Source organism: Ruditapes philippinarum, unplaced genomic scaffold (genome assembly GCF_026571515.1).
Source record: "Ruditapes philippinarum isolate M1 unplaced genomic scaffold, ASM2657151v2 ctg9573_1_1_1_1, whole genome shotgun sequence".
Lineage (NCBI taxonomy): Eukaryota > Metazoa > Mollusca > Bivalvia > Venerida > Veneridae > Ruditapes > Ruditapes philippinarum.
In genome coordinates this window covers 3,934-15,814 of record NW_026858505.1, presented here as the reverse complement: position 1 = coordinate 15,814, position 11,881 = coordinate 3,934, and the positions used below count along the sequence as shown (strand labels likewise).

The window sequence follows — 11,881 nt, the reverse complement described above, 5'->3', positions numbered from 1 at the left end:
ATGCCTCTAAGAGAAGGATATCAATTAACTCACAATGTTGACGAGCTGATGTATTCGTCAAAATGTCATATTCGAGATAACATGGATCATCGTATATTCGTATCTCTATACCTTTTTGGATTTACACATTGTGAAACGACATATACACTGCCTTTTATTATCTCCCCCCCCTCGTACAAATCAGATAGCCTCGTGTTTCGATGCTCTTTCTATTACATATTTTGTTTTTAAATTAGCTTCACTTACATCATAAGTGCTGCCTATATGACTGAAATACTGTTGAAAAAGGCGTAAAATGAAACAAACAAACAAACAAACATCATAAGTGTTCGATTCTGTCCCATAGACGACGAGAGAGTACAATAGGATATTTTCATGGGAATTTTATTGGTCGAATTTCTGTTTAATTCACAAATTAATTCACAATATTTTCCCATTTTTTTCCTTTCATCAGTACAAACCCATATAACCGTATATCTGTCTATATTATTATCAAAATGATAACAATTTTTCATGTCAGACTTTAAAGTGACATTATGATCATTATTTCGCTGACAATGCATGTAATATATACTGTATGAGGGTCTATTCGCCCGTCAAGGAAGAAAAAGTATCCTTCGCCATCGGAACAAGGGTAGTTTGGTCTCTAGGACATGCCCTTTATGTAACACAATTGTCGCTTGGATTTAACATGTTTCCACCAGGTTTTGATGCTCTGTGCCATGTGCCTTCTCTGCGACGTGCATGCTCCGTTATGAAGAGAGAATGTTTGCTGTCAAGTTACATATGATAACATGAAGTAATATATTTCAATAGATTTAATATCCTCCTAAACCACTAAGCCAATTTCATCCAAACTTCAAATGAATGGTCACCTTTTAAAATTTGTTCAAAACATTTATTTCCACTCAGAGCTCTGGATGCCATGGCACCCGAAAGAAAAAGCTTAAAAATCTTCTTTTATAAACCCAAAAAGCTAGAGCAAGAAACATCTGCTAGTGAGTGTCTACCAAGTTTGTTCAAATAAAAGCCCCGGGTCATAATTGGCCCCGCTCCGGGGTGTCATTGATTTTCCTTATATGTTTTTTTGTAAAAACTTAAAAGTCTTCTTTTAAAAAACCCAAGGAGCTAGAGCTTAGATGTTAGATATGAAACATCTTCTAATGAGTGACTACCATGTGTGTTCAAATAAAAGCCCTTTGGTCAAAATTGGCCCCGCCCAATGCCCAAGGGGGTTAATGATTTTCCTTATATGTATATCGAAAACTTAAAAAATCTTGTTTTAAAAACTCCAAAGAGCTAGAGCTTACATATTTAGCATGAACATCTTTTAGTTTGTTCAAATAAAAGCCATGGGGTCAAAATTAGCCCTCCGAGGGGGGTCATTGATTATCCTAATATGTACACATCTTTTGGAACTGTTGTTTTTTCTTAGTAACAGCAACCAGTAATGTTTTTACAAAATGTACTATTTCAGATACAAATATCAACTTTGTGATATCAGTACAAGATTTAGATTTTATGTCAGCTTTTGTTAGTATTTAACAATATTACTTGTTCCTTGTCATGAAGGGTTTCTATTTTGAGGTGAGCGACTTCAGGGCCAACATGGCTCTCTTGTTTAGGAATTTAGCGTTATTTAAACGACATTTTTTTAATATCTGTTGATTACGTGTATCAATGAGTTTTATATTTTCATAGTAAAAAATAAAACTGAGCACAACTATGGCAAAATGTTAAAGTTATTTTTTTGTTAACTTGTTCGCTTGAATGGGCATAATGTCACTTTAAATGAGGTGAAAAGAAACAAAATAATACAAAGTGTAGATAGCCGGTCTATCGGTTCTCTGTATCTTTTATTATTGTTATTATTATTTTATTTATGCATCAGTTTAATAAAAAAAAAATTTATGTATTTATTCATTTTTTTTTTAATTTAAGTGGATTGTTTTTTTTTTGTTTTTCTAATTTAATTTCATTTTGTTATCATAATATATTTTCTTTCTATTTCTTTCTTTTTGTTTTATTTGTTTTATTATGTTGTTGATGTTTTCAACTTTAATACATTTTTTCTGAACTTGGCCAGGATGTTTAGATACTGGCCTTGGCTAGATAAGCCTAAATTAAATGTTTTTCTAAACATTTTCATCAAACTAGGCAGGGTCCTATCCTATCGTAAAATATCATAATATTTCCTTGTTCCGCATTGCACGAACTCCCCATATTAGCACTATATAAAGTTACAGTCGTCTGTGCTTTTATCAGCTGGAAAAAAGAAAGAAATCCGGTACGTTCCTAATTTTTTATTTCTTTTATTATAATTATTATTATTTTATTTTATTTTATTATCATTTTTTACCTGCTTAAGTATGATATAATGTAATGTGTTAATACGCATATATACTCGTACTAAACTATAATATTCAACAAAGCATGGCAAAGGAGCAGGACGACTCCCGTTTCAGCTAATTTTCAATATTTTTTTAAAATTGAATTAAAAATTAAATTGTTGTCAAGTTAACAAAGAAAGTAAATTACACATTGCAAACAGCACTTTTAATTAACGTTAATTACCAAATCAAAGGGGCCCCAAACCACTTGTAAAAATGAGGCTCTTTGCTTGGTTTGCATGTTGCATTTGGCGCTTCTTTACGAAGGTCACAACTATCAGACAGCATACGGAAGTGATGGTTTACTCAGACCGGTCAGTTTCGTGCACACAGTAATAGGATGGTCATTACTGGCGACGTTCAACACGTATTACTGTGAGACATAATAGGACGGAGCGACCTGCACACTCGAGACACAACTACTGGAATGAGTACAAAACATTCCGACGTTAGCGTAGCTAGCTGTGATAGCTATCACTCGCGAGTGATAAGTACCTGTTTCCGTAGATCCCGTGTATACAGCGGTCAATGACAACAGACAAACAACCCAAAGACGATGAGAGTGAAGTAAGTGATTAATAGACGATCCTGAGAGACACTCGGTTACCACGGTGAACTATTAAACGTTTTAATGATAAACTTAAAAGTGTCTGAGAGTAAAATAATAGAATATGATAGACAGATATATATGATATATAATGTCACTATAACATATAATAACTATTTACAGCTTTACATTACGACAACTTTTCATTGAAACAATGTTCTATTATAAAGTGTTAATACTGTAAAAAATGATATTATCATCACTATACCATTTGAGTGAGAGAAAGATGCTTGCATACTTTTATGCGAATACGATGTCTTTGGCATGGCATATACGAGTGAGAGGCTAGATCACAATGATGGCGCTAAGTGTTTGACGTGCTTACTGAAAGCGAGTTGTGCTTCGAGGAATAATGTATTTATAATGAAAGTTTAGTAATTTAATAAGTATTACTAGTACTTGAGAAATATAAATGTAGAACAGTTATTTCAATTACTTATGTGTGATCAGGTATCCGTTCTTACTCACAATTAACGGTTAATCATCGAAGTTGTTGAAATAATACACAAAAGATTTAAATAAAAGAAAAATCCAATATTTTCAAACAAATTTATCACTTCAATATCACAAGCTTTCGGATATAAGCCCAAAAAAAGTGAGCGAAATTTTCAATTTAATTTGGGGAGTTACATTTTTTGGGTTGTTAGGTAATCGTTCTGCGAATTTACTTTCCGTTTTACGTGCGCCATTGATCTTTCATATAGACGTGAAATATATCAAAATTTATGACTGACAGTTACTAAGGTGTCTGAATCGAGTGGAAGTCTCTTAAAATAACAGACAAATGTATGATGTGAGCTGCTCTGAGAGTACCAAAGAGCTAGACCATAGAATTCGAGAATGCTAAATTGTCATAGAGATATAACAAGGTAAATAATATGATTATCAATGTGGTACATTTAAATCGAAAACATTTACGGAGTAATATCAAAAGTAGATATTGGGAGAATATGCTTAGGATCTAAATTTTATAATCGGCTATTTTGTACAATTTATTGAGACAAAATAAATTCATACTTTTATTTATATTCATTACTCTGTAAGGTTTAACTTATGATTCAAGGTCTAGTTCGTAAACACACAGGTAGTGTAGCCTAAAGATTCTAGTTGCACACGAGAACTTTAAATAAGGGTTTACTCATCTTGTAAAATAAACCTATGTTGAGTCCCTTTAAAATCGGTCAAGGAATATTATATTACGAAATTGTATTTGTCCAGTTACTCGGTTGGATTTATTTTCGTTGCTATGAAACCCGAACAGAGTGATAAACAGACGGTCACAAATAATCAACATAATTTCTGTATTTTTTTTTTTTTTTTTTTTTTTTTTTTTTTTTTTTTTTTTTTTTTTTTGTTAAATAATTTCAACAAAAAAAATTAACTCAATTCATTTAGAATTAGTATAGAATAAGCGTATTGTAAAAGTTATCTATTCAACCTGTTTTCTTTATTATTTTCTGTCAGGGGTGTGTTTGGATAGAGCATGAAAGTGGATATCAGTACAATTTGCGGACATTATAACGACTCTGGTATATTCCAACTATACGATGTTTTGGTGTGACCGACAATCCGGGTATTTTGGTACCACGTGCTATACATTAAACATATATGGATGCAGTGACACGTGTAGCAGTAAGTAAATAGAGAATTTTGAATAAGATAGCTTAGCTTGCACGAGAATTGAATAAATAAAATTTTGCTGACCTCTGGCGAATATAATATTATTATTTTCAATGTGTTCAATAAATTTCTCTATGAGGTTGTACGAACATATAGTATAGTTATTACCTCATATAGGTATTATACATGTATAAAAGAGTATAGATTTTTTTTCCATCGAAACGCTAGTGCATTAACACAAACATTTAGCACGTGCAATATACAGTAAACATGCGCGTGCCAATCGTTGCTACTGAAATAAATACTGCACAAGATTGGAAAGCCTGGCTGTCTAATATTGTCCTAGTGAAATAATTTAAAACGGTGCGGTCACTTCTATCACGCATATCATTATAGTATAAAATGTACGGGTTTTCCTTCAAATGCTTTGACAATCATCACTCGATCCTATCGGTATTTCGTGATTATATTCCTCGAACCAGGCATTATTCTACGAATTGATATCTATTTCTTAAATATGACACGGCATTGCTTCTGTTGGTCTTGGTGTTTTGTTGTTACTGTATCTGATCTCGTAAATGTTATTTCAATATATTTACGCAATGACTTATTCTCAACAGGTTTTCTGAATGAAGATATCTCAAATGACGCCTACTGCGCTGTAAGGATCAAGCAATGTCAAGGATTTAGCGCATGGTAATTATTTGCTAAATTATCTAAATACAGTTTTTGTATTTTCTGATCGCAGATCAGGAAATACAATGCTGACATTCAATCTCTGGCACAGAATTTCTCGACAAACTTAACAACAAGTAGTTCTCAAAACAGCTTAAAACTAGCGATGTAAAACAAAGAAATATTTTATATTGTTACAAGTATCCAACAAATTACAACGCATTCAAAGTTTAAAAGTAGCGTTGACTTATAGAATTGTCAATAAATGCACAATCACAAATTACACTGATGAATTTCATTTTAATCAATGAAAATGCTATTTTTAGCGATGTCGATTACCGAATACTCCAGAGCGTAGTACACAAATAAATCTGACTGTCGAGTAATGGAATATATACATTTCGGACTGTTTTGGCACAGATTACAAACCGGAAATGGAAATTCTAAATTTAGAATTAATTGATTTTATTCAAGTGTTTTCCCATAACTTCCCCTTGGCGCAAGGTAACGCGCTCGTTTAGGGTTTGAATAGTCTGGGATTCAAATCCCAGCCGCGGCAACAATATTTTTAAGTGTCTTTGTTAAGGAAGTAGCCACGATATGCAAGGATAAAGTGTGGCTGTCATAAAAAATGAACATAAACGATTTTTTGATGCAACTCTAGTCATGCAAAATTCCGCATGTATCGAACTCAAACTGTTATAGAAAAATCCAAACGCAGTCGCTGCATCTTGGTGCCCTGTAAGATGAATTATAGTATATAAAATAAACTTATACAGGACAATACAGATATACAGTACGATTTAGATTGCAAATATCAGAAAATACCACAGAGCTTGCAGCCCTTTGATTAAATAATGCTAGTATCATCCCGCTGATACCGAACTCCTTTAATTTGCAAGGGCAAATAACTTTGATTATTATAACACATCAATTCAAAGGTACATTATGCCTCAGAAATTCATTTTTTTTTAATTCTTTAGAAATGTCTATCATTTGTAGAAAATAGCGCTGAACATGCAGTTATACGTCGTAAAGATAGCAAAATGTAAACAAAGTAGTATTTTATTTTCCATAAAAAATACTAATACACTATGATTATACGAATTGCCAACAATTGCTGACACCGTTATCTAAATCTTCACTTGCTCCCCGCTGGCACCGCTGTAACCTGAATCTGTGCATATTGGTAAACATAAACCATCTATAAAAGATGGCAGATTGTCTTTGACGGCCCTGTGCACTTTAGTAAATATCCGTTAAATAAATATTTATGTCTTGTTTTTTTTTATTCTATTACGTTATGTTGAAAAAAAACTACCAAGAATATTGGAATACAAACACAATTGCCAAGTCTCTAGTGTATGTTTTGCATAGTGTATACTCTTTTATAACATCGCGACAAAAAATATAAATTGTAAGAAAACAGTTTGAAAAGATATAGAGAAAGCAAGTATGGTTTTAGAATGCTATGAAATATGTTTGCTTTGAATATAATGAAAGATAATCTTACTTTTCCAAGGTTTATTATCAAAAATCTTGTTATAAATCTTTTTCCATTTCTCCAAGTACAAAAACAACCCATATTCTTTGCTAAACCATGACACAGCCACCACCCCTGCCCTCCTTCACCGCCATCTCCGCCCTCCTATTACAATGTAACATGTAACTTATTTGACATATATACACCTGGAAATAATTTAAGCACATCCCGGAAATATAAAATTGTTTGTAATTGAAAGCACTGTCATGAGATGTCGACTTAATTGAGCAAAGAAATAGGAATGTTATAAGTAGCGAAATCAATTAAGTAAACATAAACCAGTAAATTTATAAGTTTTGGGGAGAAGGGTCGAGGCTATCATCCGGGCACGTTACTAAAATTTGGCTACATATTGTCATTGTAGGTTAAGTAATCGTCAATATTTTACCAAAAATATCCACCAGTAAATGTTTTGTAAACGCACCAACACCATACTTATAAACACACATTTTTGGTAAAAAACGACACATTTGCTGCTCCAATAATTTAGTGAAGAATAAACTAAACTCGTAAATTTACTGGTTTATGGTTACTTAATTGGTATCGCTATTTATCAAATTAATATTTCTTAGCTCAATTATGTCGTCATCTCATGACAGTGGTTTCAATTACAAACAATTCTAACACTATCGGAAATTTTTCTATATAAAAAAAGAGGGCCCGAAGCGTGCATTATTCTGCAACAATGCACTCACCGTTCTTATTATCTCCCTGTGTAATTTAACATTGAGGGCGCCATTTCGTTTGAAAAATCTGATAAATCAAAAACAATTTTTGCCGAATTTTGTAGTGAAAACTATCTAGAATGAAGGAAAATGGTCTAACTAAGAAAATGAATCCGAACACCAATATCTTTAATTCAGTCGTTAACGCTGTACAGACGTTTAAAGTGTTGTTTACATGACGTCACAATGTAGCGCCAAACAGCACGTGCAAAACAATCAAATCAAGTACTCTATTTAAATATCGCAAACGAGTTAAGTTTTACATTTATTTCACTTTCAATAATTTGTATTTCGCTTGAAAATATATTGAGTGAAATAGAATAAACAAACAAAGTTTTATCAACGTTTTCAAAATTCGTTATTTCATAATGTAGATTTAACACGGTAGATTTAACGACAATTTTTTTCAACCCACTGGAACAGCCTTTAAAGAACGTTTCTATTGGAAACTCTGAGGAGAAAACAAATTTAACCACCAAACATAAAGTCCAACTTTATAATGATAATTATATTTTTTCTTGACGTGTTAGAATGGAAATAGATATAAATTCTTCTTGCACTATTGTAGAATAATGCACGTTTTTCGTTCAAATGCTTTGCAATTAATCACTCAGGCCTATCGGCCTTCGTGATTATATTGCTACGCATTTGAACTCAAACCGTGCATTATTCTACAACAATGCACTCAGAATTGATATCTATTTCCTAATTTTAAACATTCCGGGGTGTGTTTAACTTATTTCCATGTGTATATTTTGATCAGAACTGATCATCAATTCATCACATACTTTTTGTTTTACTTATTTATACCAGGGCCGCATGGAGGCAGTATTGTACAGACCTTACCAGCCCAAGATATGACTATAGCGAATGTTGAATAGTAATCAACTATGTGCAACACCTTTTTCGGGACAGAACAAACCTACGCCATTTGTATTAATAAATAGACTTGCAATTTAGAACCTTATTGTGTCGTTATTCAATGTTTACTGAGTTACGAAAGGAAAGATTGTATGTTTAAGTTATCTAAGAGAGAGAAAAAAACAGCATTTTTTTAATAAAAAGTTTGCAAGAAAAATGTTTCGACAAATTGGCGGCCATCTTGAATTTCTGTACTTTTGCTCGGGCTGAGTATTTTCAGAAATGGGTTTTTAGAAACTATAAACAATATGCTTTATAATGGCAATGTTTCTGTTTGTGATACAGTAAATTGCAATAAAAACCCGACTAACCTGATAGTTTGCTTTTAATTAAAATTTGATTATAATTAGAATTTTGTGATACTTTCAAGCAAGTAGGTGAAAAGAAGAAGTTTCAAACACAAGGGGTGAAAAGAAAAAGTTCCAAACTTGTGGATTTTTAATTATTTTTGTTTGTGGCGCAATTAAGATTAATTAAAATTAATACTTAATAATTAATATAATTAAAATTATACTTACAGACATTTCCTGCAGTTCTTTATTTTTTGAAAATTACACCAGATAAGAAAATTCTGTTCGTTTAGTGTAAATTTTACTTATTTGTCTATATAAAAATGAAAGAAAAAGAACTACTAATGAAAACGTCTTTAAGCTGGTCTAACGACGTGACTTGCACTAGAGACACTGTCTCTCACACAGTGATAAAATGTCCCCGTAAAGTTCTATATAGATATCCAAACTCAAACTCAAAAAGTCTGCAACTTTTTACTTTAAATTTCAATTAAAAAAGAAACTGTTAGTGCTTTTATGCTTCTGTCAGACAACGAGTATGATAAATTGTTTAAAGATCTCGTTAACCTTCTATAAGTAGAAATGGATGTCCCTACATGTCAATGTTATGTCAGACTACGAAATGACAGAGTGAGAGCATGACAGTGTTACAACGGGCCAAACAGACCAGGGCAAATATTCATGTCCCCACCCCCTTAAGTTGGGGGAAAGACGAATTGGAATAATTTTCGTGTCAGTAGAATGATACGCTTATCAAGTCCAACATTTAACATATTTTTAACAGACAATACATATACACACTGTAACAAAATATATTCTTTCACCATTCTTAAAAACACGAAGTTTTTTATCGTGCAATGATATGTCGTATCACCACGGATTTATATTACATGTAAATCCGTGGTATCACCTACGAGATAAACAGGTTGTAGCAAATAATTTTAATATAAGGATGCCCTGATTTAGTGACTGTCCTTTTCTATTGATTGTTGTGGGCATGTTGGGTATAATACCTTATTGTAGCTTTGAAGAAAATAGTCAGAAAATATTAAGTGTGTTACATCATATCCCATTTAAGCTGTTCCATAATGATTGTTTTAAGATTGCAGTTTCCTTTTTAGTGTTTAACTTTTGTTGTTGTTTTGTGAATTACTCAATTGAGCTAATAAACCATATGCGAAACGATTCATTGCGTTTTTGTCCCCACTTTAGAGGACGAGGCCGATTTGCCCTTGGTTGTTTGTCCCGCTGTCACTGTCAAACTGTCACTGTGTCACGATTTCCCGTTGTTTGTACCATTCCGAAGATTGACATAACAGTGGAAGGTGTGGGATACTTTTCTAGTTACATACCTGAAAGGAGATCTAATTACAATTTATCAGACTTATCAAGTATGAGGAAATCAAGTTTCGTATGCAAGGATCGGACAAATGAGAATGTGGCTTCCGGTTGCGTTAACGAACCCACACGCCCACGTCAATCGTCAACAGATGACGCAGACGCAATCGTTCGTTTACATAGAAAGCCTAATTGCAGCGAGTATCAGCGTATTGGTAACCTGCACGAGCGCACGTGAAACATTATTTTCTCTATTTTTTCGAAAGTTATATGTTTTGTACGCTTCTCATCCGTCTGCAGACCGTTAGAATGACTTTAGTGATATGTTATCCATTTTTTCTATCACTTCCATCATATATGTTAGCCAAAACGAATATGCTCCAAATTAAGTTTATTTCAGCTATAACTGCAGTTAAATATGGCGGATTTGAATAAAATACTAACTAAGATTTAAACGATTCCATGTTTTACATACTTTAATGTTTAAACTGAAGTTATAGTTAGTCTTACGGAATGTGTTATATTTTCAAGCATAGACAACATTAAATAATCTTCTGCTTTGATTATCTTTATAAAATACTATTCATTTAAAATTTATAATTATGCTATGCAAGTTCCTGAATGCTGTGTTTTAGTGTCGAATCCTACTTTTATTCTCAAAACCACCAACTATCACTTCAGCAACAAGTTTTCCCATATTCTATTGATCTAGTTAAATTGCTCAGATATTTAAGTTCTGTTTAAAAAATACTTCCTTTACACTGCATTCAGATCTTATTACATTTTCCAGCGAACTGTTCATTTTACATACGAACTTACTGAGTTTATTTTACACAAGATCTGAGTTTTGAAATCATATCAAAAATAACGAGAATATCAGAAGTTATCAGGTACCCTAAGTTTAAAATGTTCAATAAGTGTCTAATATATTACATTATATATGATATTTGATGTGTTCAATTGATATAACATTAGTAACTTTCATATACTTTACATATTAATTCAGTTTTTGTAAAAATAATTGCCTATCGACTGCTTGTATGTTGATGTTCACTTACCGGAACAGGTCAGGTTCGTTTAGAAACACATACATCTAAAAATGTACCATTTCTTTTCAAGAGTAATAACCCTACCAGTTTAACTTCGGCCGAGTATCTTTGTTTTGAAGATACTTCTTGCTTCAAATGCTCGAATATGTTTTATGACCATTGTCATACGTTTTAGTACGACAGTCTCTTTCCGAGCAAAAGGGAGGCGATGCACCATAGGAGTTACATGCAGTCAAGTAAAATGTCCAGAGTGCTGCAAAGTAATTATCTAGGACACATCGATGATGATTTTCAGACGATTCACCCCTTACACACATCATCCCCAATGCATTATGTTGAAGTACTTACTCTAAGTTTAAGGACATTATATGAAACTATGTTCTAGTATATTACAAAGTTAACCTTAACGAATTTCTTTGTATAATTAGCATGACTAAACGCATATATTATCGAATCATCTTTTAGTATATAAAGAGAACTAATTTATAGTGAGTTTTCATCTTTCGGCACTAAATTTTATCGCCTAAGAATAAATCAGATTAGATATTTGTTCTTGCTCGCTCAAAATTGTCCTTGGCATCAGAATGTGTGTTGTACCTAAAGAGGTTTTAGTACGGACCATGGACATGTCACCAGTCATGCCCTTAAAGGGTTCATGTTGAAGTAAAACGTGGTGATTTACCGCCATGCAATTCCCACGAAGTATTAGCCAAGATACGAAAT

General features: G+C 32.7%; 1 pseudogene; it reads left to right on the top strand.

Moving 5' to 3' along the window:
- Window positions 1-8,796, top strand: LOC132753411 (lysozyme X-like; annotated as a pseudogene).
- Window positions 8,797-11,881: the final 3,085 nt, after the last annotated feature.